At 42.6% G+C, this 27,688-nt stretch overlaps 1 protein-coding gene and 1 long non-coding RNA gene across 4 annotated transcripts in view; one reads left to right on the top strand and one right to left on the bottom strand.

Annotated features, from left to right (window-relative positions):
* Nucleotides 1-4,277, top strand: part of LOC310708391 — a 164,593-nt gene extending 160,316 nt beyond the window's left edge. The window contains exon 4 of the long non-coding RNA XR_014526990.1: nucleotides 3,375-4,277. This is a non-coding gene — a long non-coding RNA (uncharacterized lncRNA). The remainder of the gene's footprint in view (nucleotides 1-3,374) is intronic.
* LOC310708276 (glypican-5-like) overlaps nucleotides 1-27,688 on the bottom strand; it is a 410,849-nt gene that overhangs the window by 50,692 nt on the left and 332,469 nt on the right. The gene's annotated exons all lie outside the window — the stretch shown is intronic.

Raw genomic sequence — 27,688 nt, forward strand, 5'->3', positions numbered from 1 at the left:
CAAGAGGCTCAGTGGTTTAGACCACAGCGCCACCCGCGTCCCAAAATAGAACATACCCTACCAAAAATACAGCTGTGTTTGTAAAACACCTGCTCCTCCAAACCCTCAAGGTATATATTAGAGATGGTAAAGAGTGTCAAAAAGCTAACTTTCTCATGATTGCCCTCCCTTTTCAGTCAAGAGAGAATGAGGTCTTTTCAAATAGGAGAGAGAGAGATGGCATGCCATAATTTGTACTTTTCATTTGTAATCTGCTGAGCTAAATGAATGGTAATCATGATCTGAGTGTGTTGCTGTTGAAGAGTAGACTGCCCACTAGATTGCTCTGTGTGCTGCATTAGGCACAAATGGGAATTTGGAAATGAAAGCAGATTATACATGACTCTATTTCTGCAGAAAAATGGACTGGTCCTGGATATGTGTGTAATCGAAGCCTGGATAACTTTCTGAAGCTCCATCCTCTCATGGTGAGGATAGGATGTTTAAAGTGCAGACCTTGTGATTGAAGCTTTTCATTCCAGGACTGTTTGGTTATGTCTTCTCACTTTTACTATGTGTGAGTATGAGCTTGCAAGGTCAATGAGAGAAAGAATTAGGGTCGTCTGTAGGGGCTTCTGGCCCAGGAATTTCTGCCTTGTTGGGTTCCACCTCAACAGGCTCTGTGTGACTAGGTCCTGGAGGAGTGTCAGGGTCAGTGTCTGATGCCTCCATAACCCACACCAGGGGACCCCAGGGCTCCCTATAGCTTTGGGATGCCTCCTCTTTTAAACCTATTTCTTCATTACTGCTGAAGGTATACCCTTGTGCAACTGAGAATTTGAATAAGATCAGTAGCAGGGCCCCTGGGCATGACAACCTCTTCTTAGACTTCTGGGTGGTACCCAATATGTGTTTTGCTATTGCTATACAGCAAGCTCACAACTTATGTGGGAGTTATGTACTGGGAATCACGTCAAAAGCCAAAATCACATATAGTTAAAACCCATTGGGTTCAATGGTGAGGGGGATTGCCAATGTCATTTTCCCCAGAACACCATCCCTCCACAATCAATTAATTAGTTATTGCCACACACATAAAATGTGCACAGGTTAAATGCATGTTAAGTTGCGGGCTTACCGTATTTACTTTGTTTAAGAATGTGCTGCTCCTATATTTAGTACACATGAGACCTGCCAGCTTAAATATCTTATCTGTCGAATAGTAATTATTGTACCAGAAACAGAGATATCTCAATAAACCAGAAGTCTCATGTATCTGACTGTTGCATAACATTTCAAAGAAGAAGTAAACATAAAGCAGTGGAGATGACTTTTGGAAATAAACTTACAGGGTTGATGGAAACAAAAAATGGTTAAACTGCTTTGGGGAAGAATGCAGAGATTCTTGCTTTTGTCTACCCACTCATTTAAATTAGCCATATTTGGCCATTATCATCTTTGTGATCGGGTCCTCTACATTCCCTGCCATCCATATGCTGGGAAAAGAAGGGAGACTTTTCTACACATATAAGCTTCCCCCATGATTTAGATTCTAAAGTTTATAGGGCAAGATCCCTCTTGCAGCCCTTCTCCCAATACATGAACAGCTGTGGAACCAGCAGTGTATATGATGGCGGGGGTGGGGTCAGCAAATACAGAACTGTTCTCTTCCTCCAAATGATTGCATGGAGGATAACACTTATGCAGTGTTATTGCCTCTTAATTAGGTACTAAAGAACATTTCCCCATTTTTCACTTCAAGTTAAGCTTGTATTCTTTGCTCATCATCCACAGACACCTTTTGACAGCAGGCAGTTGTAACTTCAGATTTAAAAGGAAAAGGTAAAGGACCCCTGACAGTTAAGTCCAGTCACAGACAACTCTGGGGTTGTGGCGCTCATCTCGCTTTACTGGTCAAGGGAGCCAGCGTTTGTCCGCAGACAGTTTTTCCAGGTCATATGGCCAGCATGACTAAGCCACTTCTGGCGAAACCAGAGCAGCGCATGGAAATGCCATTTACCTTCCCGCCAGAGTGGTACTTATTTATCTACTTGCACTTTGACATGCTTTCGAACTGCTAGGTTGGCAGGAGCTGGGACCAAGTAACGGGAGCTCACCCCGTTGCGGGGATTTCAACCGCCAACCTTCCAATCGGCAAGCCCTAGGCTCAGTGGTTTAGGCCACCCGCGTCCCAACTTCGGATTACAGTGTGCATATTCTCCTGGGTTCTCAACTCAGTTTTGAGGACTACTAAACAGTCCCGTTTTGATATTTTAAATTGAATAATGCAAATACCGTATTTTTTTGCTCTATAAGACTCACTTTTTCCCTCCTAAAAAGGAAGGGGAAATGTGTGTGCGTCTTATGGAGCGAATGCAGGCTGCACAGCTATCCCAGAAGCTAGAACAGCGAGAGGGATCACTGTGCAGTGCTCCCTCTTGCTGTTCTAGGTTCTGGCTTAGTTGCACGAAGCCTCATCAGGACAGGGGGAGCCTTCAACCTGCTGCCCTGAAGAGGCTTCTTGCGGCTATCCCAGAAGCCAGAACAGTGAGAGGAATCGCTGAGCAGCGATCCCTCTTGCTGTTCTGGCTTCTGGGATTCAGAATATATTTTTTTTCTTGTTTTCCTCCTCCAAAAACTAGGTGCGTCTTATGGTCTGGTGCGTCTTATAGAGCGAAAAATACGGTAAATATTTCCCCTGTTTTTACTGTCTGAACATGAAAGCAGTGGCAGGGGAAGTTATCTCTTTGTAAACTTCACCAGCATTATAAACTTGAAAGAACAAATTATTGGACTGTATCATTTGTTTTGAAATTTACCGATAAGCTGGACAATATACACAGTGCATGGCTCAACAGATTGCCTTTGCTATTGCTTTGGTTTTTAGAAGGCTACACACATAGCTTAAGCAGACAAGTATGCAGGGGAAGGCAGAACTATTTATGTGACCTAAATTAAAGTAGAAATACAGCCTCATTTCAAAAGATTCTGCTGAAGACCCCAATAATCGTTTCTGTATCAGTTACCTTTTGTCTAAATGTATCCTTTGACATTTAACTGCACGGCATGGCGCAAAATAATCTACAGTTACTTGAAAAGCCTTCTGATAAGGAAAAGTTATCTTGGATTCCTAGCACTGTCCTTGTCTCTAGAATTGTTAAAGGCCTATACAGCGTGTTTGTCTCATTCTGGTAAAAACACATGAGAGAATGGTTTAGTGAAGATTAATTGCATTCCTTTTGACGTGGGATTCTTCACTAAATGTGTTTGTTCCCATCATTCTGTCTTACCAAAATGACAAGTCTTCTGATAAACATGCAGACTTTGTATAATTCATCAGGAATTTAAACAAACACTGTCTCAAACTTCTAATCCTCTCCCCTTTAACCCCACAGGCATGCTCAAAAATAACAGCTTCTGACATGAAAACACAAGGCCATTTGGGGGGACGTTGAGCTTCAATAAATCTCTTTGGAAACATAGACATCTTTAATACGCACAGCCGCAGAAAAGCAGAGTGCATCTGGGTTTAATGGCTGAGTCCATGACTAAAGGACAAGAGACTGTGGTTTGTATGACCTATCCATTTGTTTATCAGAATATATAACGGGCTAATTTTACAATTGTAATGGTAAGGAGGAGATGGAGATTGGGTAGGGTGAAGGTCAGCTGGAATCAAGTGAACAATGGCGGCTGAGATAGCAGATCATTAATTTAAGCACGAGACTTGCACATCACTACTGTTGAGCCTCTCTTCATTCAGAGAATGCTGATGATTGTTAGTAGAACTGCTTGTGATTCAGATTCATCACCACCAGGGTTGGGATTAAGGAGGAACATGTAGGGGAGATCTTTATGAAACTCACAAGCCCCATCCCATCTCCCCCTATTTTTCATATCATGTTTTCTCCCCATATCCTTTCTAAAAAGCCATCACAAAACGTATGGGGATACCTACCTATAATGTGATGCATTCCTTCTCAGAACACAAGTACAGTATTCCAAAGCACACCCAAAACTACAATGTGAGCAGGCCTCTCCATTTAATTCAATGGAATCCCTTATATTACTCCCAACAAAAGTAATCAACCAGGGCAGCCAAGCCTGCTTTGAAACCAGATTGAAAGAAGTCTAGATAGTCAGTTTTCTGCAAGCATGCCTGAAGCTGGGTCCCACCCCATTTTGAGCTCCTATACATATTTTTGCACAGTCTTCTCTAGTATAATGCATTTCTGCATGGCATTTTCACTTATATATACATTTTAATGCACACTTTCCCGTAAGATACACATTTTTTTTGTTAAGATTTCTGCATCACAAAATTTAGAGAAAGACTCTCCTCCCCGAAGGGGAGGGGAGGGGTTGTGGTCGGGGCTCGAGCTCCGGCTAGCAGGGGGCGTGGCCCCCTGCTGCCCACTCACCTGGCTGGCGCTCACGCCCCCCCGGTGGCCATCCAACCGGGGGCCACGGTGGGGGCGTGTTCAGCGGCATTTTGTGGCAGCGCCAGCCTTCGCCCGGCCTCATTCTTCCTGCCTTCGCCCCTCACGAGTCATTTAGAGAAAATTTAGAGAAGTGCAGATTTAGAGAAAATTTAGAGAAGTGCAGATTTCAAAGGATAGCTGTTGTTTTTTGTTGGCATACTGTTTTGGGAAGTGTAAATTGGGTAGGTTTGCATTAAATCTGAATCTCACTGCCATTCCTATTGTCATCCTGTGATGACTGCTTTGGTAACTTGCATTATTGTTAAGGAATACTGGCTAATATTGTTTCTGGGAAATTCATACCCACAAAGATATAGCTCATTAGGCTCCTCGCAGTCTTTTTGTCTACATTTCTTGAATACTTGGTATATCATTTGAAAGCCCAGGGAATGCAGCCTTATGAACCTTAACCATTATTGTTTGCATAAAATTATTTTCAAGATCTAAAGCAGAGAGTAGAGGACTACTGCAATTCAGCTCACTTTACAGTCAATACCATGAAAAATGTCATTCTTGTTTTAGCAAATGGCAGCAGATATGCAATACAAGGAGCAGAAACACTAATATAGAAATCAATATCTATTACAGTTTAAATCACATTTTGGTCCTTTAGCAATCCTTTAAAAGCTATTGCTGACCCTGTTTGTATTAGAAATCATTTCAGTACAGTACCTTTCAGGATTTTAATTCTTTTACTAAAAAAATTACCACTTAAAAGCACACTCACCCACGTTATGTGATCATTCCCCTGTCCTCATCCTCTAAACACAAGACAACAAACAAATATGAAATCATTGCTTTTGCTACGTTCCTAAGGTTTAGCAGATAAACCTATTGTGAGTGACCACTGGTATGCAGACCCTCACTCAAAGGTTATGATTTTGTTAGGGTTCAGCCCTGCCCAGACCATCTCAGGTGAGCAGCAAGGTAATCAGGACTCTCTAGCAGATCTCAACACTATCAATGATCCTAAGAGCCACTGAATCTGGACACCCCCCACTGCAGAGCTGCTTGGGTTCCTGGTGGGCTCTAAGTCCCACACATCTCATCCAGTTTCACAGGAGAAGAGGAGATAGCGACCCAGGCTGGAGCTTCAGAGCCAGTCTTGGAATGCTCAGTCAGCTGTCCATGGGGCTGCTGGGGGAAGGATATGGAGACATTTGCTTGAATTAGAGCAGGAAGGGGCGGAGTCTCCAGCACCTATATAAGCTCCCGGTTTAATCTACTTCATTGCTAAAACAGCAGCTCCCACCTAAGCTTCAGCCTTCCTCACCAGGAGGAAGCAGAGAGTTTTATTGTCAGTTAGCACCATTCCTGTTTGAAATGTCAACTGCAGACCTGATGGAAACCTAGGAATGTTTTCCAATCAGCTACCATGAATATAAGACTGAATACAATTCCTAAATTTCTAGAATGCACAGTCTCAATTGTACATCAATTTTCTGCTTTTTCTGGTATAATCCAGACTAAAAGCCAATTCTAGCACCATTTTTTAACAAACAAGCTCATCTTTTATGATCTAAAAATTGTGTTTGTGTTGTGGGTTTTTAGGGGCTAGTAAAATGTAGGAAACGTGTATGCTAAATTTTATCGTGAGCTTTCCAACTTGACTTCCTGAGGTTTTGACTGTACCCATTAATAAGAATGCCTTCAAGAAACATTAGCAAATAATATCCAATTAAAACAAAAAGACCGGTTAATAGATTGTATACATCAACCAGTGCAATAAACCTCTTATGATTGATTATGTGTTTTTAATTCTTATAATCTCCATGACGTTAAATTAATCATTACTATGGAAGCGTATTAATATAGGACTCTAGTGACATATCTCTGCTGTTCAGTATGCCTTGAGGAATCGTAAAAAATGATTATTAAAACAACCAGAGCTGGCTCAGATCATAAGCACACTGTGATGAAAAGAAGATGAGCTTCACATTGGGAAGAAAGATATTCTTTAAAATGCATATTAATATTTATTAGAAAATTACATTTACTTTAAGTCTGTAAGCAGTGGAAGCCAAAAATACAGCAATATGCAAATACAGTGTTGCCCTACCATAAACAAACAGGCTAGCCCCACTTAAGTCAATCAATTGTATTTCCAAGAGAGCTCCAGATGTAACCATTTGGTAGCTGTGCTATTTAATTTGGGTTTGATCCAGTGAAGTAGAGCCCAGCCTACCCTCTCCTGTCCTGGCAAGCCCACTCAGGAAATCAGGCGTTAAAGGTGGGCAGGAATCCTATGTGTCTTCCATTTTCTGTGGCCAAGCTAGAAGTGGCAAGCTAAATAGGCATGAGGTATAGGTGGCCTGCGCAGGCCTCCCATTCCCAGGAATGATCTGGGGTTATATCTGTGAATATACACCAAGAATGGGAAAACAGAACTCTGTTGTGTCCTTTGGGGGATCCCTCCATGCTCAGAGGCTGAAGTGGCAGTAGACAGGCTCGATTCCTTTGTGTAGTGAAATGATACCTTTCACTAATGAATATATCCAAAATAACAAATAAATATTATCTGATAGCTCTGAGTATGTGAGCAGTTGGTGTTTGCTCTGTTTTTTATCTAACCAGAATTTGTTTACCGTTTACAAACATACTGGTGTTAAACTAATATTAGAAATACGTGTAGGCAGCGAGCCACCTGCTGTTTTCAGGTACTGCTTCCTTCCAATTAATTACCCACAATGTTTTGGAGCTCATGAGTTACTGTGATTATGGGAAGGTCCAATGTGACAAGCTCTTTCAGAGTCTCAGGCTGGGGAGGCAAGAGGGAAAGATTTGGCCAAAATTGGTTTTGTAACTTAGGGTACACATAATAGTTTTAGGAACATGGAAGTCCCCGCCTCATTTTATTCCTAGTGTTTAGACCAGTGGTTCTCAACCGGTGATCTGCAGACCCCAGGCGCTCTGTGTAATCCATCCAGGAAATCCATGGCACCATTCACATAACAAAAGCTACCACAGAGATAGCAAAATTTTGCAAAATAGGAGGTCCATGGCTTGGCATTTGAAAACAGGGGGTCCGCAGTACTTAGTTAACTGGGAACCACTGGTTTAGACCATTACACAGAATTATGAAGAGCAAAATTATTGGGCAATTTCCCAATCCAGGGAATTTAACAAGAAACAACTGGTCACGAAAGACAGCTTCCCTACCCACACTCACAATGGGGCTCTGCTCTGGACATGCTAATGATCTATTAGGAAGAGAGCATGTAGTGATGTTGCTGCTCCTATTTGTAATTACCTTGTTAGGTGATTTCTAGTAACACTGGGTTGTATTATGAATCATTTCCCTAAGGAGTTCTTCTCTAGGTTGGAAAGGAAAATGAGATGCAGCACATGAGACAAATGTGTGAGAAGTCCTGCCACATCCTACCAAATGCCTATCTAGTGCCGCCTTCTGCTTCCACAGTGGCCGACCCAAAGCCTATGGGAAACACACAAACAAAGCATGAGTGTGACAGACACATGCATGGACAGAGAGACTGGCAAAACATAGTAGCACACAGTGCTATTAGAGAAGGCAGCAGCATGTGCAGTACTAGCCTATGTAACAGTCAAGTCTGCACTAGAATTAAAATTGTTGGGAAGTGGCATTAAGGCTGATTTACAAGAGGCAATACGTAGTCTTACAATGGCTGATAGGAAGAATATAACATTTAACTGCATCTCTAATTCCAATTCCATTCCCACTGGTTCAACTTCTGACTGATGTGACTGACCTCCCACATGGGCAAAAGCTGTCGTGTATAGACTTGTCTAGGTGATAGAAAACCCTGCAGAGTCATGTGCACAAAGCCTGTGAGCATGGGGCCTGTTGCCACAGTCTACTGAATACATGTAGGCTAGGTCAATGTGCTTGCTACCACAACCCAGTGCTATTTTTCTGTGCATACTCAAGGGTATGCAGTACCGGCACCTTTTTTTTCTAGAAGAAAAGCACTCCCAAAACCCTACTCCACCCTTGCACATCCAGTAAACCCACATTTCTTGTCTTGAGAAGGGGCTGCAAAGTCTTTGTATTTCTAGAGGCAAACTACCTTGGTGGCCAGTCTGTGGCTACAGTATCTGGATTGTCTAGACCAGTGATATTCAACTCTTTCCTGGAGGCGGTTGGAGGATGGATGGCGGCTAATGGATTGAAGTTGAATCCTGACAAGACAGAAGTACTGTTCTTGGGGGACAGGGGGCGGGCTGGTGTGGAGGACTCCCTGGTCCTGAATGGGGTAACTGTGCCCCTGAAGGACCAGGTGCGTAGCCTGGGAGTCATTTTGGACTCACAGCTGTCCATGGAGGCGCAGGTCAATTCTGTATCCAGGGCAGCTGTCTACCAACTCCACCTGGTACGCAGGCTGAGACCCTACCTGCCCGCGGACTGTCTCGCCAGAGTGGTGCATGCTCTAGTTATCTCCCGCTTGGACTACTGCAATGCGCTCTACGTGGGGCTACCTTTGAAGGTGACTCGGAAACTACAGCTAATCCAGAATGCGGCAGCTAGACTGGTGACTGGGGGTGGCCGCCGAGACCACATAACACCGGTCTTGAAAGACCTACATTGGCTCCCAGTACGTTTCCGAGCACAATTCAAAGTGCTGGTGTTGACCTTTAAAGCCCTAAACGGCCTCGGCCCAGTATACCTGAAGGAGCGTCTCCACCCCCATCGTTCTGCCCGGGCGCTGAGGTCCAGCGCCGAGGGCCTTCTGGTGGTTCCCTCATTGCGAGAAGCAAAGCTACAGGGAACCAGGCAGAGGGCCTTCTCGGTAGTGGCGCCCGCCCTGTGGAACGCCCTCCCATCAGATGTCAAAACGATAAACAACTACCTGACATTCAGAAGACATCTTAAGGCAGCCCTGTTCAGGGAAGTTTTTAATGTATGATATTTTAGTGTTTTTTTAGTTTCTGTGGAAGCCGCCCAGAGTGGCTGGGGAAGCCCAGCCAGATGGGCGGGATATAAATAATAAATTATTATTATTATTATTATTATTATTGTATCCTGTTGTGACATCCTGCAAAACCCCAACCTCCTCTTACTGTCGCCCCCTGTTGTTTATTTAACAATTATAAAATGCTACCCCTCGAACATATACAAAGTAAAAATCGCAAGGAATATTGGTAGTAAGAAATCTATTTCATCATTACAAAACTTCATGGAATCCTGGGGGAGTTCACAAAACCCAAGGGTTCCATGGAGCCCTGGTTGAAAGACATTGGTGGGTTGTCTTCAATGGTACCACTCTGCTGATGGCAAGGAAGTAATTGCTCATGATTCTTCCTTCTTCCACCCTAAGCCTCCCACACTCATAAATCTGCTCCAGAGAGGGATGCGGGTGGTGCTGTGGGTTAAACCACAGAGCCTGGGACTTGCCAATCAGAAGGTTGGCGGTTCGAATCCCCGCGACGGGGTGAGCTCCCATTGCTCGGTCCCTGCTCCTGCCAATCTAGCAGTTCGAAAGCACATCAAAGTGCAAGTAGATAAATAGCTACCGCTCCGGCGGGAAGGTAAATGGCGTTTTCATGTGCTCCCTCGGCCAATAAAGCAAGATGAGCGCCACAACCCCAGAGTTGGTCACGACTGGACCTAATGGTCAGGGGTTCCTTTACCTTTACAAAAAAACCCCAAACCAAAACAAAAAACTGCTCCAGAGGATTGGGAAACCCTTCAGAGTAGGTTTAGGGGAAAAGGGTGGGGTGGGGCTGCAAGTGAGAGAAGGAATAACTGAAAATGGCTTCTCTCCTCATTCTGATGCTTGAAGGCTTATTGTCAGGTGCCAGCTGAGTGACCTCACTGGATACAACCTTTTAAAGCTAATATTCACACCAAACATGTAGGTAACTGGAGCCTACATTATCATAATAGGTCAACATCTGTTTTCGACGTCTGACTGACACTCCAATGCTCAGAAGCTCTTTAGGTAGACCTTTGTCTAGCACTGGCCCAAATACATTTTCACAGCTCCCAAGGTTTGCAGTAATGTTCAACTAGGATGGCACATGCTACTAATTTCCTGTGGGGGTGTGTGCTTACCATTATTTGCGATGAGTTAGCCAAGTGCTAATTTCTCTGCTTTCTTTTGACATTCAAACGGTGGCAGAGCTGCAACCTGTGCACACTGCCCGCAATCCCATTTGCCACAGAATGGCCCAGTGGGAACCAGACCTCGCTCACCCCTTGTATTGAGCATTTCCTGTGTGCAAAATAAGCCTCCACGATCCGTTCAGCTGTGCTGTTGGGCTCTCATGCAGATTTGTCCAGGCAATCATGGCTAATGACCGCACTGTAGTATTCCCACCATCACCAAAGCTCAGCTCAGCTTTTCTGCATCCACCGAAAACTACTTGTGGAGAAAGAGACAGCAAGGCTGTTTGCTTCTGCCTCCAACCTTGTACATGACATTAGCCCCGCCCCTGGACATCTATGATTTATTTTATTTTACTTACTGAATTTATATACTGCCCTTTACCCCGGGGTCTCAGGGCGGTTCACAGGATAAAATCAAGATATAAAACCACAAAATACATAATAAAAATAAAAACAACCCAATACCCCCCTCAAAAACTTAAAAGGGTGTCAATCAGATCAACCAAAGGCCTGGTTAAAAAGGAACATTTTTGCCTGGTGCCTAAAGTTGTATAATGAAGACACCCGGCGAACTTCCCTGGGGAGAGCATTCCACAGATGGGAAGTCACTGCAGAGAAGACCCGTTCTCGGGTTGCCACCCTCCGGACCTCTTGAGGAGGAGGCACACAAAGGGGGGCCTCAGAACATGATCTCAGGGTCTGGGAAGGTTCATATGGAAAGAGGTGGTCCTTGAGGTATCGTGGTCCAGAGCCGTTTAAGGCTTTATAACTTAAAAGCAGCACTTTGAATTGGGCATGATGTACTGGATGTCTGCAAACAGAAAGTCTATGTGTGTGAGCAGCTGCTCAGATGCCAGATCTTTCCATGCAAATGTCTGTATCAAAGAAAGGATATCTGCTGGGTGGGGTGGGCTGCCTCCTTCTCCGTGAGTACGCTCTGTGCATGAAGGATGCCTATGGTAGCGATGACATTACTACCGTTCTGTTGTTCGCCATGATCACCTGAGTGAATATACTTTCAAGCGCACAAGCACCGCAGGCCTGATACTGACTGCTCCTGCAGGCCTATTCCCCTCACAGGAAATACTGAATACAAGGGATTAGCCAGGTCACAGAACGCAGCGTGACAGGAAGTCTGATCAAGGAGACAGACACATCTGCTTAATGACCGTGCTCTATGAGAGGAGATGCCAATACCCTGTGCAGCAGGCAACCGAGAAGAGATGCGCAGGTATTGATTGGCGCCTTCAGGGGGTGAGGAGAAGCCTGATTATAGTTCTCATGAGAACATAGGCTGCATGTCGTCTTTGAATGGGCAGGAGCTGCCAATAATAACCTTCTTCTGATGCCAGCAGCACAGATTCCACCCCACCCCAGTGCAGCACTGCAAAAGTGACAAAGGCTTTTCCACAGCATTTTGTGGTGTTTTTCTTTTTTAAAGCCGTGTTTAAAACGGATCATTTAAATTAAATCCCAATTCCACATTTTGTGGCAGGTGGGCCTTTGTGCAAAAGAAACAAGAAGGAAAATGCCAGGGTGACTCCTCATCGCCAGAGCTGCCTGTTAAGAAATGCAGAAGCTAACTCTTTTTGACGTCTTAAATGCCACTTAGTCACAATGTGTGATATTCCCTCCTTGCATGTGAAATAAACAGATTGAGCAGCTACAGACATTTTGTACCACACACACACACACTTCAGTTCTTGAAAGAATAGGGCAGTGATTCCAAGTATGTAGGAAGGAAAGGAGGGCAAAGCCCTCTTCGCACAGTAATAATAGCTTTCAAAATCAGACTTAAAATAACCACAACGTTATTTTTTGCAAGCAAAACACCACTAATGCAATACTTGTTTTATAAACAGAACTACAAGGCAGACACGCTGCATGAGCATTTCTGTATACAGCTCCCATATTCCCTCCCTCTCACCACTACTGGGTTTTCTGTAACGGTGCAGAGATCAGAAGACATTGTGGTGCCAAAGATGCAGGCACTGTCAAAGGACAGTAAGAAAACTTCCTAGAGAGGCGTCACATTAAATAAATACTAAATTAACACCGCCATCGCCACCATGCTTGGGATATAGTAAAGGCTTTCCATGTTCACTCAGGTTTGAAAATGTAGGGGAATTACAGCTGTTAAGGCCACACCCTTAACAGACGTATTATTAAGGCACACCATGTTGATATGGTATGGTATTCTATCCTATGGTTAGTTCCAGCTTCACCAATACCTTGTGCACAGTAGAGTGATGGGAGTTCCCTGAGTACACATGGCCTCAATGCAACTAAAGCTACCACTGCACATTACAAACACAAGTCAATTTCTTATTGTAATGGTGAAATGCGAGTCAGCCACCTCACCTTTAACAGCAGAGAGAATTGTGCTTTATAATTGATATCTAACTCCTTTAATAACTTAAGTAGTCCAAATGGTTGGAGGCGTAAGACAGGCAGAGGGCAGATTTCTAGCACGCTGGAAGTTTTCCCCAATACAGTAAAAAATAGTACTGGTGACAACAGATCATCAAGGGCAAAGGAAACCGTTTGCATCAAGACACAACACAGTCAATGTAAATAATGATCAAATAAGACAAAAGGAAAATGTATTAAAAATCACCAAATAAAACATGATACAGTTGGAAACTTAATCATGCGAAGCTAATCATTTAGTTCGGTTCTGAGACTGAAAAAAAGAAGGTATTTTGAGAAACATGTTATTAAACCACTTTGTGAATAAACAAAATATACCACAAGTAAGTGCACATTGCACAACGAAACAAGATAAGGTAGTGGTGGAACTATTAAAGTGTTTAGCCTAGGACATTTTTCCATAAAGAGGTATGTATTGATAGGGGAAGGTTCCAGTGATGTTCTTAGTTCAAAATTATATATGGAAGCATTGAACCCGTATATACATATTTTACATTAATATAATCCACTATATAAATATATATATTTCACAGTATGAACTAACATTTGACATGGAGATGATTATCTTGGGAAATGATGTAAGTGGGGTACTGATCAGTAATCTTTTATTAGCTGCAATTTCTGGCACCCTTTTTTTTTTAAAAAAAGAGCTGTTGTTGATATTTGAGACTCCGTTAATAACTTTTTAAAATTATACTGTTTTTACTGCTAGCATATTTACTGAACTTGTTTTAACGTTGTGTGATTTATTTATTTATTTTTGGTAAGATGCCTTGAGTTTGATTTTCTCTTAGAAAGCCATCATACAAATATCAAATATCAAATGAAATATCTCACTTGCTAAGCAGAAGATCAGGTTTTTCCTCCAGTGATAAAAGTCAGAGCTCAGCTAGGTGTGTTTGTTGCTGTTTCATGCTACTGTGATTCCACTTCACTTTGCCTTTGATGCCAAATGTATTTTGTTAGAAAGGAAGCAATACCAGATACGAAATATGCATGCATACTGCAATATTGCATACTGCAATATTTGAAATGTTGAAGAAGCGACTTAAGATAAGGAGGAACAGCAGCATTTTTAATGTTAGCAATTATTTTCCCTGGATTTGACTGTAAGATAATAGAATTGCTGGGGACTTCCCAGGTGGAAGCAGCAAAAGGGCATGGGAAATACAGAAGGCATTGAAATTACAGTGGAGTAGAACAAGGTTTCGGACTAATGTCTCTATACTTCAGGGACAGAGGAACACTGCCAGCAAGGGGGATAAAGATGTTTGTGGTTTGGTGGGGTCAGAAAGAGTGCAATAATGTTCACAAGTCCTTTGACCTCCACTGGGAAGGTGAACAACAGTGGAGATGACTTAAATTGCTAAACAACTTGAAATCCTGCTGCCATTTAATAAACCCATTTGGCAAAGCAACACAGTGGTTTCCTTAATTCATGGCAAGCTTTGTTATGGATGACTGTAACATATAGGAAAATATGTCAGAACTTGACATATGTTTTGAGTATGGCTGTTCCAATTATTTCAGCTGCAGGGTTTGTTTGTGTGTTTCTTTGCTATTTCCAGGGAAGAGGTGCAAAAGCAATCGCCCTAAGAAGTGGAGAAGATAAACAAGATTTTCTGGTGAATTTTTAAGGTAGGGGGCAGGTCAATCACTAACTTTAATAATTTGTGTTACAAGGTGGCCGAGGGCTGTGTGTGTTCTTGCCTTGAACTTCAAAAATAATAATATTCACACTGCTCTCTGGTCCTCTGCAGCTTTCCCTGGGAGGGTTGTTTCCTGGAATACTCCTGGGAGGTAATAATGATGTAATCTAATATACAAAGTAATGATGTAAAATCATGATGTAGCGTATTCCAAGAAATGAAATGGTTGGGGGAGTTGTAGATCACTAGAAAATATTATTAAAAAAAGAGGAGTTAAAAGCAACCCCCCAGCACCCTTTAGTGATCTTGTCACATTAATGTAAGTGAGCAACCTTGAATTTCAGCAAGGTTATCCATTTTCCAAGAAAGAGACAGAAAAAAAAGTCTGCTTCTTTCAAGGGGCAAAAATTTCAATAAAATATACAGGTGGGATTCGGAACATGATTAGTTCAGAGAGCAAAACAAATATTAACAATAGAGAAAAACTACCAGAAAAGGTACTTCTTGCTACAACTCTATGAAATTTGGAGGTGCTGACAGTAAGGTTGTGTCTGGAAATTGCCAGACAGAAATGTGTCAGTTGTTATGATCTACATCCATTCTTTGCAATAGGAGCAAGTTCTTCCCCTGGGTTTTTATCCCTTTTCATTTATGTTCAGTTCTCAACCAGAATTCAACTTTAAATCTCCCTATGTAACACATGCCACCTCTGCCACCACTATCTGATGTGAAAAATATGATGAAGAATCCAGCATGATATTTCATTCTTTGGAAGGCTAAGGCACAATTTTATATTTACAGAAAACCAATAATTATAAAGACACAATAAAAAGGACATTCTAAGGTATTAATAGTCACTCGGACTGTTGCCCTAAAAGAGCAACTTGAGAATGCTCACTGACGTACTCTTTTGCATTAAGCATTATCTCTGATAGTAACCAATTTGCTAAATAGAAGCCTTAATGATTCAGTAAATTGTAACAGTTCCTATCATTACACGCTGGCATTTATGAGACACATATTGATGTATTTTTGCTTCCCAGTGTGTTAGAGATACCTGCCTGCTAATATTATTCATGCTCAAATGTGACTCATGAATAACAGTTAACAATCTCAACATCACTGATTAGGGGCAATTCACAATTTGCAGCATTTGCCTTCTTTATGCCAATTAACCCAAACAAAATCATACAGTACAGCAAGACAGCTTTCCTAGCATACATGCTAAGGGGGAAAAAATGTATTGAGTTCTGGGGTGGCTAACCTATGACTCTCCAGATGATGTAATCCAGACCAAATTATCCCTGACCATTCCTGGCCATGCTGGTTGGGAACGATTGGAGTTGCAGTCCAACAATGTCTGGAAGACTATGGGTTAGCCAGGTCTTGCATTTTTTACTTGTCACTAAATATTGCAAAAATAAAGATGTTTGGTTCAAAAATGTTGCAAGGATACTGAAAGTATCGCACACAAAAATAAAAAAAAACAGCATGATAATGCAGCAAATCAAATAATAAGACCTGATGGTCAGCATATGAGTCTGTACCAATTTAATATCTGGCAGATTCATGAAGTGTAATGAATTTTGTCATGCTACCAGAATTTTCAGATAAGGATTTGGCACAGCTGAAACCACAGTATTGGCCATGCATTCCATTGCTTAATTAAAATTTTATAGACAAATCTAATTTTTCTGCACACCATCTTTTGTTATGTTGTACTTGCAAATCACCATTGCTGACATTGGCTAACTGGAGACTAGTAGGTATTTAATAGGAATGAAGATGGATGAATAACTAGGAAGCATAACTATCTGAAATGACTGCATAGAGGAGCTATATCTATCTTGAAATTCAGTGACTGGGCAGTTCTTTTATTCCTAGGAAATCTCCTCTCTGGCAGAATGAATCAGCTGCTAGGAAGAACCATAAGTCTCAAACTATTGAGTTGTTCAAGTAGTGTGCAATAAACAGAGACAAAAATTGAAAATAAAGCACATGGTATTTCCTAGAATATATTCGCCTTTTGCTCTGGATAGATTTTCATGGAAATCTTTGAAATCTGTTAAAAGCATGCCGCCTATATGAATGCTGGTGGACATATCACAATGCAAATACAGATAGATAAACCAAAGGATTTTAGGTACCTATCATGCAAACCATTCAACATGAAATACAGACAACCGCATATAGAAAGCTGCACCTTCGGTTGCTGCCTTCAAACCCTTACCAGAGACTAAAATTCCCTTAAATAGTCCTACACAACTTCAGAGTAGTCCCATAAGATTGCCAGGACTGGCAGTGCTCTGATGAGTGCATAGCTGTCAACTTTAAGATTTGAAAATAAGGGACCAGCAGCCTCGAAAATAAGGGACCAGCAGCCTCGAAAATAAGGGACCAGCAGCCTCACCTGTCCCGGAGACAGTCTACAGGATATCTAACAATCCGGGATAGCAGCGGGAAGCAGCAGGAAACGGCGCTGGAATAAGGGAATTTCCCACAAAAAGGGGAAGGTTGACAGCTATGGATGAGTGTGTGGGCGAGGCAGGAGACCAGGGGATAGTTCCAGAAGAGGAGGCCAGTGATTTATGGGGTTTTGTGCTGCCCGTGAGGAAGGGGCCAGGGCAGGAGGAAGTGGAATGATCAGAGCCATCAGAGACAGAGATGGATGCACAGAGCACGTTGGAGGAAGTTGTTGTTCAGGTGAGGGATGGGCCAGGCTATTCCTTACCACCCCTGCCCCACTGTCTCCTACAACCAGAAGGGGCTTGAAGAGGGAAGCAGCAGCTATGGCTTCCATGTAGGAGAAGCCTCAGGTTGTGCACACACCCCCATCAGATAAGGGTACATAAGCTGGAGGGGCATAGTCCCACTGTTCCACAGGGCACAGACCTGGGGACTATCAGGCATGTGCCTTTCTTGTCTGGGGGTGCCTACAATAGAAATTGACTTTATTAATCTCTCATGTCTCATTATAATTTAATCTGAGTCCCAGATCATTTTTCTTTAGGATTGTTTTTCAGCATCTGCAGTGAGGGATCATTTACCTATATGACATTTCATTTCATTTTTACAATTGTAATCAGCAAACTAATGGAATTATTTTAGAGAGCGTGGATTCAGGAGCACCTATAACAGAAGTAGCACTTGGTTTGCTGACGGCATTAAAAGAGGTGAGTGTGTGTGATAATTGTAGCAAATTGTGGTCGGATCTTTTCTGGAAGTTATTTTAGAAATTCTCCAGATTAAATTGGAAAGCCATCAGAGCCGAACATGTGGCAAATTCAACTCATGAAACAATAGTGAAACAGAAAAGAGAGCATCCTCTAATCCCTAATTTCTAGTTATTACCAGGGATTTTGGGACAAGGGTGGTGCTGTGGGTTAAACCACAGAGCCTAAGACTTGCTGATAAGAAGGTCGGCAGTTTTAATCCCCGTGATGGGGTGAGATCCCATTGCTCGGTCCCTGCTCCTGCCTACCTAGCAGTTCGAAAGCACGTCAAAGTGCAAGTAGATAAATAGGTACCATTCTGGTGGGAAGGTAAACAGTGTTTCCATGCGCTGCTCTGGTTTGCCAGAAGCGGCTTAGTCATGCTGGCCACATGTCCCGGAAGCTGAACACCAGCTTCCTCGGCCAATAAAGCGAGATGAGCGCCGCAACCCCAGAGTCGGCCATGACTGGACCTAATGGTCAGGGGTTCCTTTGCCTTACCAGGGATTTTAAGAAGGCATGAGAGGGGTTGCAGGGCTATGTAAAGCCAGGAGACAGTTAAAAGGGTGCTGCTGTATTAGATTCAGAACCAGAAGGGTCCAGACGATGAGTTTTCTATTCTGTCAAGACTCTAGATCCTTTAGAATGAAAGTTAGGACACAAAATGTGCAGGCACTATTCAAAGCAACTGTAAGAGTTGTTAGCCAACTGAGTGACGTCACACCTGTGAATGACAACTGTCAAGAGTCATACAGACCAAAGGAAAGACCACCCAACAAATGGTTTCAAAATGACCCAGGAGGTACCTTCTCCAGGCAACTGAGACATTTCAAGCTGGTTTCACTCTTGAGTTTTCTCTGTAGATTCATTTTGAAAGAGCTTTCTGCTTCATTTTACTTTTTTTTTTCTTCCCTAGCAGGGGAGTGATTGTTGAGTGATAATTGAGAAAATGAGGATGTTAGTGTAGTTGTGGCTGGGTGGTAGGTTGCCCACCCAAAAGCAAAAGGTAGCTACAAAGATAGGCTCTTTACAGTGCCGGTATAATTTTATGCAAAAAATAATAATACTATTTTTCTTCTGAGTATGTGCACATTAAGAATTAATATAACATTAACATTGTATTGCAGGGCGGCAGCCTTGTGGACGAGAAACTGCAGGTTACAGCTAAGTAGTCTAGTGCTGTTATGCTAACATTTGTAGGGATGGGGACTGAGGGACAGAGAGAGGCAGAGCAGGACATGAAAACCTGTAGTGCACTCCAATATTGTTATTCAACAATTTGTAGTGTTTTGTTGTTTTTTAAGGGGGAAATTGTTGGTTGGGACTGCAGGTTGGGATTATTGCAGCAATAACATGGGTGGTGGTTGGAGGAGATTAATTGCTTTCCTATCCATGGGCTAAAAATAAGGCGAGTCTTGGGATGGGGGTTGTTGTTGTTGCTGCTGTGGCTATAAATACTTAAATGGGTATATTCATTTCAAAGGCTGACATCCTTTATGTTCAAATAAAAGAAAGAGAAAAAGAAAAGGGTGGCTGTTTGACCTGTGCCAATGCCATTGCTGTAGTTATTATGAGGTATAAATAATAAATAATCACAACAAATGTTCTTAGAACGCACTGCTTGCTTTAGAAACAATTCATCCAAGCATGGATAACTAAACCTTAGTTGCTGTGAATCTTAAATCTCTTCTGACTGCTCTGCCCTTCCCCCCACCTGCCAACGCCATCTGAAATTGCGTCTTGCACTGACTATAGTATTGTCAGCCCAGGATCAATTGATGTAAGATGTATAGTGACAACACTGGTTTACAACTCATGATCTAGGGTTGGTGCTGGGGGAAACCAGGTCTGTTGTCCCTTTAAGCAGGCAGGAATTCACCTGGTTAAGCCTTTTCTAGTATAAAAATATTATTATGGGGAACGTATTTGTTGTGGTAGCCCCTCATTTATTTTTTTGGCCCTCTATCCTTCCTGCCAACGATAATAGGAATTTGAATGTGTCACAAAATCTATACAAATGCCATGCAAATTTACTTCATTTTCTGGTGGACACAATCCATGTATCATGGATGAAGTCTATGTATGTACATAGTTATATGTATGTACATACATATAAGCCCTTCTATTGGCAAATGGTGCCTGGCTGCTGCATGGCTCATCACAGGGGGGAAAAGCTATCAAGCGTTGACCCAAGATGGCCAGGAATGGAAGGATATTCAGCAACTGGCAATGAGGACTGGGGCTGGTTTGGTGGGGGTTAACCCTCCTGGTGTAGTGCCCTTCTTAAGTCATTGGACTACAACTCCCATCAGCACCATCAACTGATGAGGCAGTTGTCACAACAGAGAGGCCCTGCCCTCAACCTTGGCTTATATATCTCCTCTACTGGGAGACAGTGGAGCAGGAGAGGTAGGTGCAGGAGTGGAAACACCCTCCCCAAATCTGCAGCTTCTTTGCTTCTGTCTCTTATCTCCCAGGGGTTAAAGGTTTCCCCAGTCTGGGGTGTACAAAGGGGTGTGTGGTGGGGAAGTCCGAACCGGGTGCCATCCCAGAGGGTGTGTGTGTGACAAAATCCCCACCCTGGGCGGATCACACTGCCACGCTGTGATCGGCCCCCTGCTGGGAGGATTGCACCGCTGCACCGCAATCCCCCCCCCCGGTGGAATCGCACCACTGTGCTGCAATCAGACCCCTTGGGAGGATCACACCACCGTGCCACAATCGGATCCCCCCCCCAAGGACTGCCCCGCTTGCCCCGGGGCAGATCGCCCTGCCCCGCCACTCCGGGTGCAGGAACGGCTAGCTCCACCACTGCCCCCAGTTCACTGCTCCTTTCCTCCAAGTCAGTCTCCAACCCCCGCTTCACCCAGTGCCCACTCATCTGTATCAAGCCACCACTCCTCATGGTCCAGTCAGTCCCTGACAATGGCGCTGACAACAGCCAGGGATGATGGGAATTGTAGTTCAGCAACATTTGGAAGCCCTCATGCCGGCTAACTCTGCAGTAGGAAAAGACGTAAGGTGAGCCTAAACATTATTAAAGATATAAGGAAAGCCATGAAAGAAAAGGAGGAAGTGGCTGGAGGAACAAAGAATACAAGGCTCTTCTAGGTACAAGGAGGACCATGAAGATCAGAGTAGGAAAGGTTTTTTTTAAAAAAAGTAGACAGCAGACAACGATCTTCTGCAGAGCGGAGGAAACCAAAGGAGGCACAAAGGAACAGCAGCAGAGAATTTCAGTATGGGAGATGGAGATGTGAAGAGCTTTAAGATTGTAGAAACTGGTGTGGACCAACAGGGAGGCGATGTAAGGGGTTTGGTAAATGATCATAGCCGTGGAAGAGAGAAATGACCGTGGCTGCCCTTCTAATCAGCATTTCATATGTGCTCCTCACTTCTCACTGCCCTTGTTTGACTGGAAATAGAATTATCAGCATGGGTCTAGCATTCTTATAACCAGTCACATGAGGCAGTGGAATAATTGACTAAAAAGCTTAGCCTTTCTTTATTAGACTTCAAACAAATTAGAATTCAAGTGTCTGTGCGGGCCCATACTGGAAATATTTCTAACCCAGAGAATAATGAATTAACAGTCTAATAATTTAATTAGAAAACCCGACGAGTCATTGGAGTGAAGAGGGCTGAAAAACAGCTGGACCTCAAATATAATGGCCTTTTCTATCTGGTTGTTCATCAGACGTCACACACAAAGCTTTAAATGAAAGCCCTAAAGAAATCCTACACACCACACACAACTGGCCATCAGATACTTTCCCTAGTAACTCACCAAGGGTTAGAGCTTTATGTTTGCTGGAAACTTGCTTGTGTGTGTGTGTGTGTGTGTGTGTGTGTGTGTAGTAGGTTTATAGGGAAACATATATGACTATAGATGCCTACCTAGGGCTGTTTTAAGTATTAAACTTTTGTTTTATACACTCTGGTTTCGAATTCTTGAATTGAGTTGGGCCTCAGTTGGCAATAGTTTCTGTGGAACATCCCTACAGAACCACCCTCTGAATTAATTTTTGATTCAGATATAGAAGATGGAGGCTGTGTTCACCAAGGAAGAAGCATATTAACGTTTTCCCCCCCTTGGTTAACACTGTGGTGCAGTACTTCTCCCTTGACAAAGCCCACCTAGTCAGAATCAAACATTTTCTGAAGCTTTTCTTGCAGTGTCTTTGCCAGAATTCTGCCCACACACCTGCTGCGAGCATTAATGAAGGACACCAGCCTAACCCCTGCAGGTCTATTACGCTTGTCAGCTTTATGAATTAATTGTTACAGCGGGGATCTGGCTCGTAAAGTCTTCTAGGATCAAAGGGTCCAGCTGCTTATAGTGGCTACAGAATTTACACCAGCTCTGGTCCTTTCCAGGGGAGCTGCCCTTACTAGCTCTCTCTTAGAGAAAGCTCAGCTTCCACTTTTGTGACTGGATTATTCATGTATTTCTTTACCATCCAAGTGCAGCGGTTTGATACCGTTCATGAAGTCCCCAGTCACAGTTGGCTTACAAAGAGGATGAGACACATGGTTTTTGATGAAAGTCCATGAAAACCTGGCTTATTTCTTTTGGATCCTTACTTACCGTTTCCCTGGGTAGAATCTTTTTATATCAAATTACAAATAAAGGAAGCAGGGCTGTTGCAGAATACTCAATTTAAGTCTTCTCTAAAGTTTCATCATATTATGGTACAGCCCAGCAATGCCAGAATAAAGGTTGCAATTTGATTATTAAATATTTTCTGAAAGCATGATGGGTTTTCCTTTGAGCCTTTTTGACAGGCTCTTTCCATGTACTTTTGTTACAAATGGTGAGTTCTTCATCCCCTCAACTCACTACCACTACAAAGCCTTTGATGCTCCACTGTCTGGTCTTGTTTGTTCTGATTATGCAACCTGCTCCACAGAGCTCACCTACTCTTGAGTCTTTGGTCTCTTCCTCTGCCCACCTTCTTCTTTCTTCCTTCTCTTTCACCCCTTGGTATCTTTCCTACTTTTTCATCCTTGGTGTCAAGCATGCTGAAAGCTTCTTCATCCTCAATAAAGTTCCATTGAACCATATCCAGCTCTGTGAAGTTTGCACGCAACAGCTCTGCAAAGGTAAGTGCTTGCAATGCTCTTTCTCTTTTAAACTCTGCCACCACTTTCCTATCTACTGAGCAGTCTAATGCAATTCCAGTACAGTCCTGCTGCTACTCATCTTTTCCATTGTGCAGATTCTTTCAGAAAGAACACAGGAAAAGTCCACATTTAAATTCTGTGCATTTGTTATGCACTTTTGACTTTATAAACAGACTTTTCAATGTTTTTCAACACATTTGCCTGTAAAATATGGATTGCGCGCACATCTTTAATGCATGACATTTACGTTTTTGGCCCAGTATACCTGAAGGAGCGTCTCCACCCCCATCGTTCAGCCCAGACACTGAGGTCCAGCTCCGAGGGCCTTCTGGCGGTTCCCTCACTGTGAGAAGCAAAGCTACAGGGAACCAGGCAGAGGGCCTACTCGGTAGTGGCACCCGCCCTGTGGAACGCCCTGCCACCAGATGTCAAGGAAATAAACAACTATCTGACTTTTAGAAGACATCTGAAGGCAGCCCTGTTTAGGTAAGTTTTAAATGTCTGATGTTTTATTGTATTTTTAATATTTTGTTGGAAGCCGCCCAGAGAAACCCAGCCAGATAGTCAGGGTATAAATATATTCTTCTTCTTCTTCTTCTTCTTCTTCTTCTTCTTCTTCTTCACTGAAACTGCATTTAAAGATTTGGTGAAGTTGCATTCCAGTCTTACTAGGCATTGTGTTCCAACCCAGAGGTACATGTGGAAGCGTAGGATTAGATCAGCGCCCGCAAAAAGCAGACCAAATTCCTTCCCCATCCTACTATCTACTCTTACCCAGAAGCCCAAACTTGCAGGAGCGTCCACTACCCCTGTCCACTGTCATCAAAAACTCAACAGATGCCGCTCTACAAGATTCAGCCCATGCTTCCCTTACCTCCCTGCTCCCAGATCAAGGGTGGGGAGCCTTTTTCAATCCATGGGCCACACTTCCTTCTGGGCAATTTTCTAAGGGCCACCTGCTGTGGTGGGAGCTAGAGGCCAAGGTATACAGTAGGTTAGTTTCTAGACACACTCACACAACCCTCTTCAGTCAGACAATCAAGAGGCTCAAGGACATATCCCAGCCTGGCAAATACAGGGTCACTGAGGTGTCAGTGAGGGCTGTGCCTTGGGGAGAATTCCAAGGGTCAGATAAAGAGTGCTTGAATGCATATTCAGTCTCCCAGCCTGAAATTCCCTGCCACTGCTTTAGGCCAATGGATGCAGGGTAAAACAAAGCAACTTTGGCAAGTGGAAGATTACTTTTTGGGTTCTTAAAGTAGGCAGCCGATTCCTAATATCCAACCTAGAAATACTTTATTAAGTTAAAAAAAAGGAGAAAGACCAGAGAGCAATCAAACAAGGTGCAAGATAAAATATAAAGGTATTTCTACCAAGCCCATACTGAGCAACTAGCAAGCAAAGTTCCCAAAACTTTTATGCAAAACAGCAAGAGTCTTCATGGGTGTCTGGAAGAGGAGAATTTCAGAGAAAAATCCAACACCACTAATTTCCATCTAATGAAACTTGGACCCTGCTGGGCTGACTACGTTCACCATGTATGCACAGAAATGACAGTTATTGTGTTTCATCTCAGGGAAAACAAAATAAAAATATGTTAAACTGAGGGGATTCTCTTCCTTTCCTGCCAGATATAACAAAGGAAACCTCATCCTGTGGATTTGGTAAAAAGGTATGTGCACTGCCAGTTTCTCTAAAATGAAGAAGCTACTCTCTCAACAGGCTTAGGGATTCTTAAAGGGCAGCTGTTAGGTCTCCAGCTTATTCTTCACAACCTCGAACATCTCCTTCCTTCTGCTCAAGGTCCTTAATACACTCAACTAAAATCTGAAACTGCTCTCAGTAGCAGGTAAAATAGTAATACTGGCAGATTTTGGAGGAGACATGGACGTGACACTTGAAGCTCTGCTAAGGCAAAATTCTGTAGCATTCTGGAACATTTTGTTTCTCTTGTCACCAGTTAAATTTGAGTGAAAGGGAAGGAAGAGCTGTGGGTTTGGTTTCAACGGTGGAGACTGATAATAACAATACAGTTGATCAGAAGAACACCTGATAGAACAAATTATTATTTTATATAGGGAGTAGGGAAGCCTGGACTACACATGAAAATCATTCTGCAATGGTGCCTTCCCAACATGAACCAATCCAATAATTAAACTGTTTGAGAATTTATTAATGTAAGGAAAAATCCCACAACTGCTTAATTATGTAGATTATATTCACACAGAAATCTCTGTTGGAAAAGTGCCCATCATGTATTAAAAACCTAAAATATTGTTTTGCATTCTCAACATTAATACGGAGGGGCTGCCACAGTGCACAATGCCATGGGGGACAATTGTTGTGTAACGCATTCAAGAACAGGATTAAATATGCTTTGAAAATTAGCATCGGGAATCAAGAATGGAATTTTGATCTTCATGTTATTTCTAGATTAAATTCTTCCCTTTAAATCTTCCCTTCAAATGGCTCCTGCAATTGTTTTGATTTGAATTATATGTACGAGTTAAATTATTCATTGCATACGCAAGTAGTAAAATGCATTCTTTTCTCCTGAATGCATATAAAGTGCATCTTTTTATGTCATTTGAAATAAATATTAGGGAACTAGATGCAATATAACAGCTGGAATAGCTTCTTCGTTTTCAAACAACTTTTACGCTGAAAGTTTGATTTCTTTTATAACTCTTGTTGGGTCTCTCCCTGTACATGCACAATTTGAGAAACAGTCCCTGTTTAAGGAAAAATCCAAATGTGGACCTGAAAAAACAATGACATCCAAGTGACGAAAGCCTTCTTATTTATATGCTGTTTGCATGGTTCCTACCCACTAACCTAGAAAAATAAATAGCATCCTAAAGCACTCAGGGAGAAGAACAGCAAAATGCCATTAACTGAAAGAAACCCTAACAGCTGCCTTGAGAGACATTCTGGTATCCATTACCTTCCTCTCATCCAGTGCATTTCTTGTTGGTTGTAATTAGGTGCACTTCAGATTTATGCAAGAGTGCTTTCCAGGACAAGAGCACATCCTCATCCTTGTGTAGATGGTGCAGCCAATATATGCACCACAAAATTAGGATGGGCCTTCTCAACCCCAGTAGATACTTTATGATTGTACAGTTCCTTGAGTAGAAAGGCAGCCATCTGGCTCCCCAGAATATCGAAAGCCAGGATGCTTTCAGCTGAGTATTTTCAGCTTCATGACTGCTTAAAAACATAGAGCAAGAAACGTTACTGCTGAAGCTTTGTTGAAAGGAATGAATACGAGCTGTGCCAGAGCAATGGGGCTCTTGCAGAACTTCCCAGTGGAATGTGTCCTCATTATATTGCAGCTGTAATGTAGCCTATCCACAGAATCCAGCAATATAGTAGAGTAAGAGCCAATTATCAGTCTTGACAAAAAAGACGCACTATGATGCTACTCAGTAGTTCAGTCTTTTTGGGGAAAATGGTTCTCTCCTCTGGAGTGTTATGAAGATTTGAGTTGCATCTTCCACAAAGACTATGGGATTCAGCTGTTGTTTGTGGAAGTGAATGGGGATGCCAAACTCATCACGACCTGTGTCTGTACCCCTTTTAAATGTAACAAACTTTCAACTGGGTTATTTCCTCATAATAAGGAAGCTACATTTCATCCGGAGGCTGCGTCATAAACCAGGATGTCAGAGCTCTATTCGTAGATTTTTCTTTTATGAGCTCCCAGAGCCAAATTCAGCACTAGGAGGCAACATGGTCTTGGCAACCTATGCCAAGGCAGACATTGGTTCACTATGAAAGCTTAGCAAGAGAGGTAAATTCACCTTTGTTGCTTCATAAAAGAGAATTAGATGTCAACTTCTAATTGCCAGTTAATCAATGTGTTGCAAAATAAATGAACTATATTAATTCCACTTAGCTCCGGTACGATTTAAAATAGCATGGAAATTATATGCTCATTTCCCCCAGTGAGCTCAGCAGTTGCCGTCCATATCAAGAAGAAACGATTTGCCCAGAACCCTTTATTTCAACATAAGCCCACAGTAGACAATGAAATGGAATACAGTGGTACCTTGGGTTAAGTACTTAATTTGTTCTGGAGGTCTGTACTTAACCTGAAACTGTTCTTAACCTGAAGCACCACTTTAGCTAATGGGGCCTCCTGCTGCTGCCGCGCCACCGGAGCACAATTTCTGTTCTCAACCTGAAGCAAAGTTCTTAACCTGAAGCACTATTTCTGGGTTAGCAGAGTATGTAACCTGAAGCGTATGTAACCTGAAGCATATGTAACCTGAGGTACCACTGTATAAAGAACTGAAACTGGGTGATGACTTACTTTCCCAGTGTATTGTATATTACCAGGATTCCTGAGCAATAATAGATCGCGGAAAAGATTCAATGCACATCAACTCTTTTTTAAAAGAGCTGCCCTGTTTGTTTGCTGTCACATGACCTTTTATTTCAGTTTGAACATGTAAACCTTCCATTTATGCTGTGCTGTCAACTCCCTTTGATGAAGCACTGTTATATAAATGCATTTCTTTAGACTGTTGTCCTACATTATCTCAAGGACGTTTCCATTATTTTAGTAACTTTATTGTGGTTAAATTCAAATGAGACCCCCCAAGTCAACCTGTTCTTCAAAGTGCATGATTACCACACATATGACCATGTTTTGTTTCCATATGCTGTAACGCCAACTGACCCTTTCAGGTGGTACTTTTGGAAAACCAGCACAAATCACAGTGA

The sequence above is a fragment of the Podarcis liolepis genome (assembly GCF_965112155.1).
Source record: "Podarcis liolepis genome assembly, chromosome: 5".
Taxonomy (NCBI): Eukaryota; Metazoa; Chordata; class Lepidosauria; order Squamata; family Lacertidae; genus Podarcis; species Podarcis liolepis.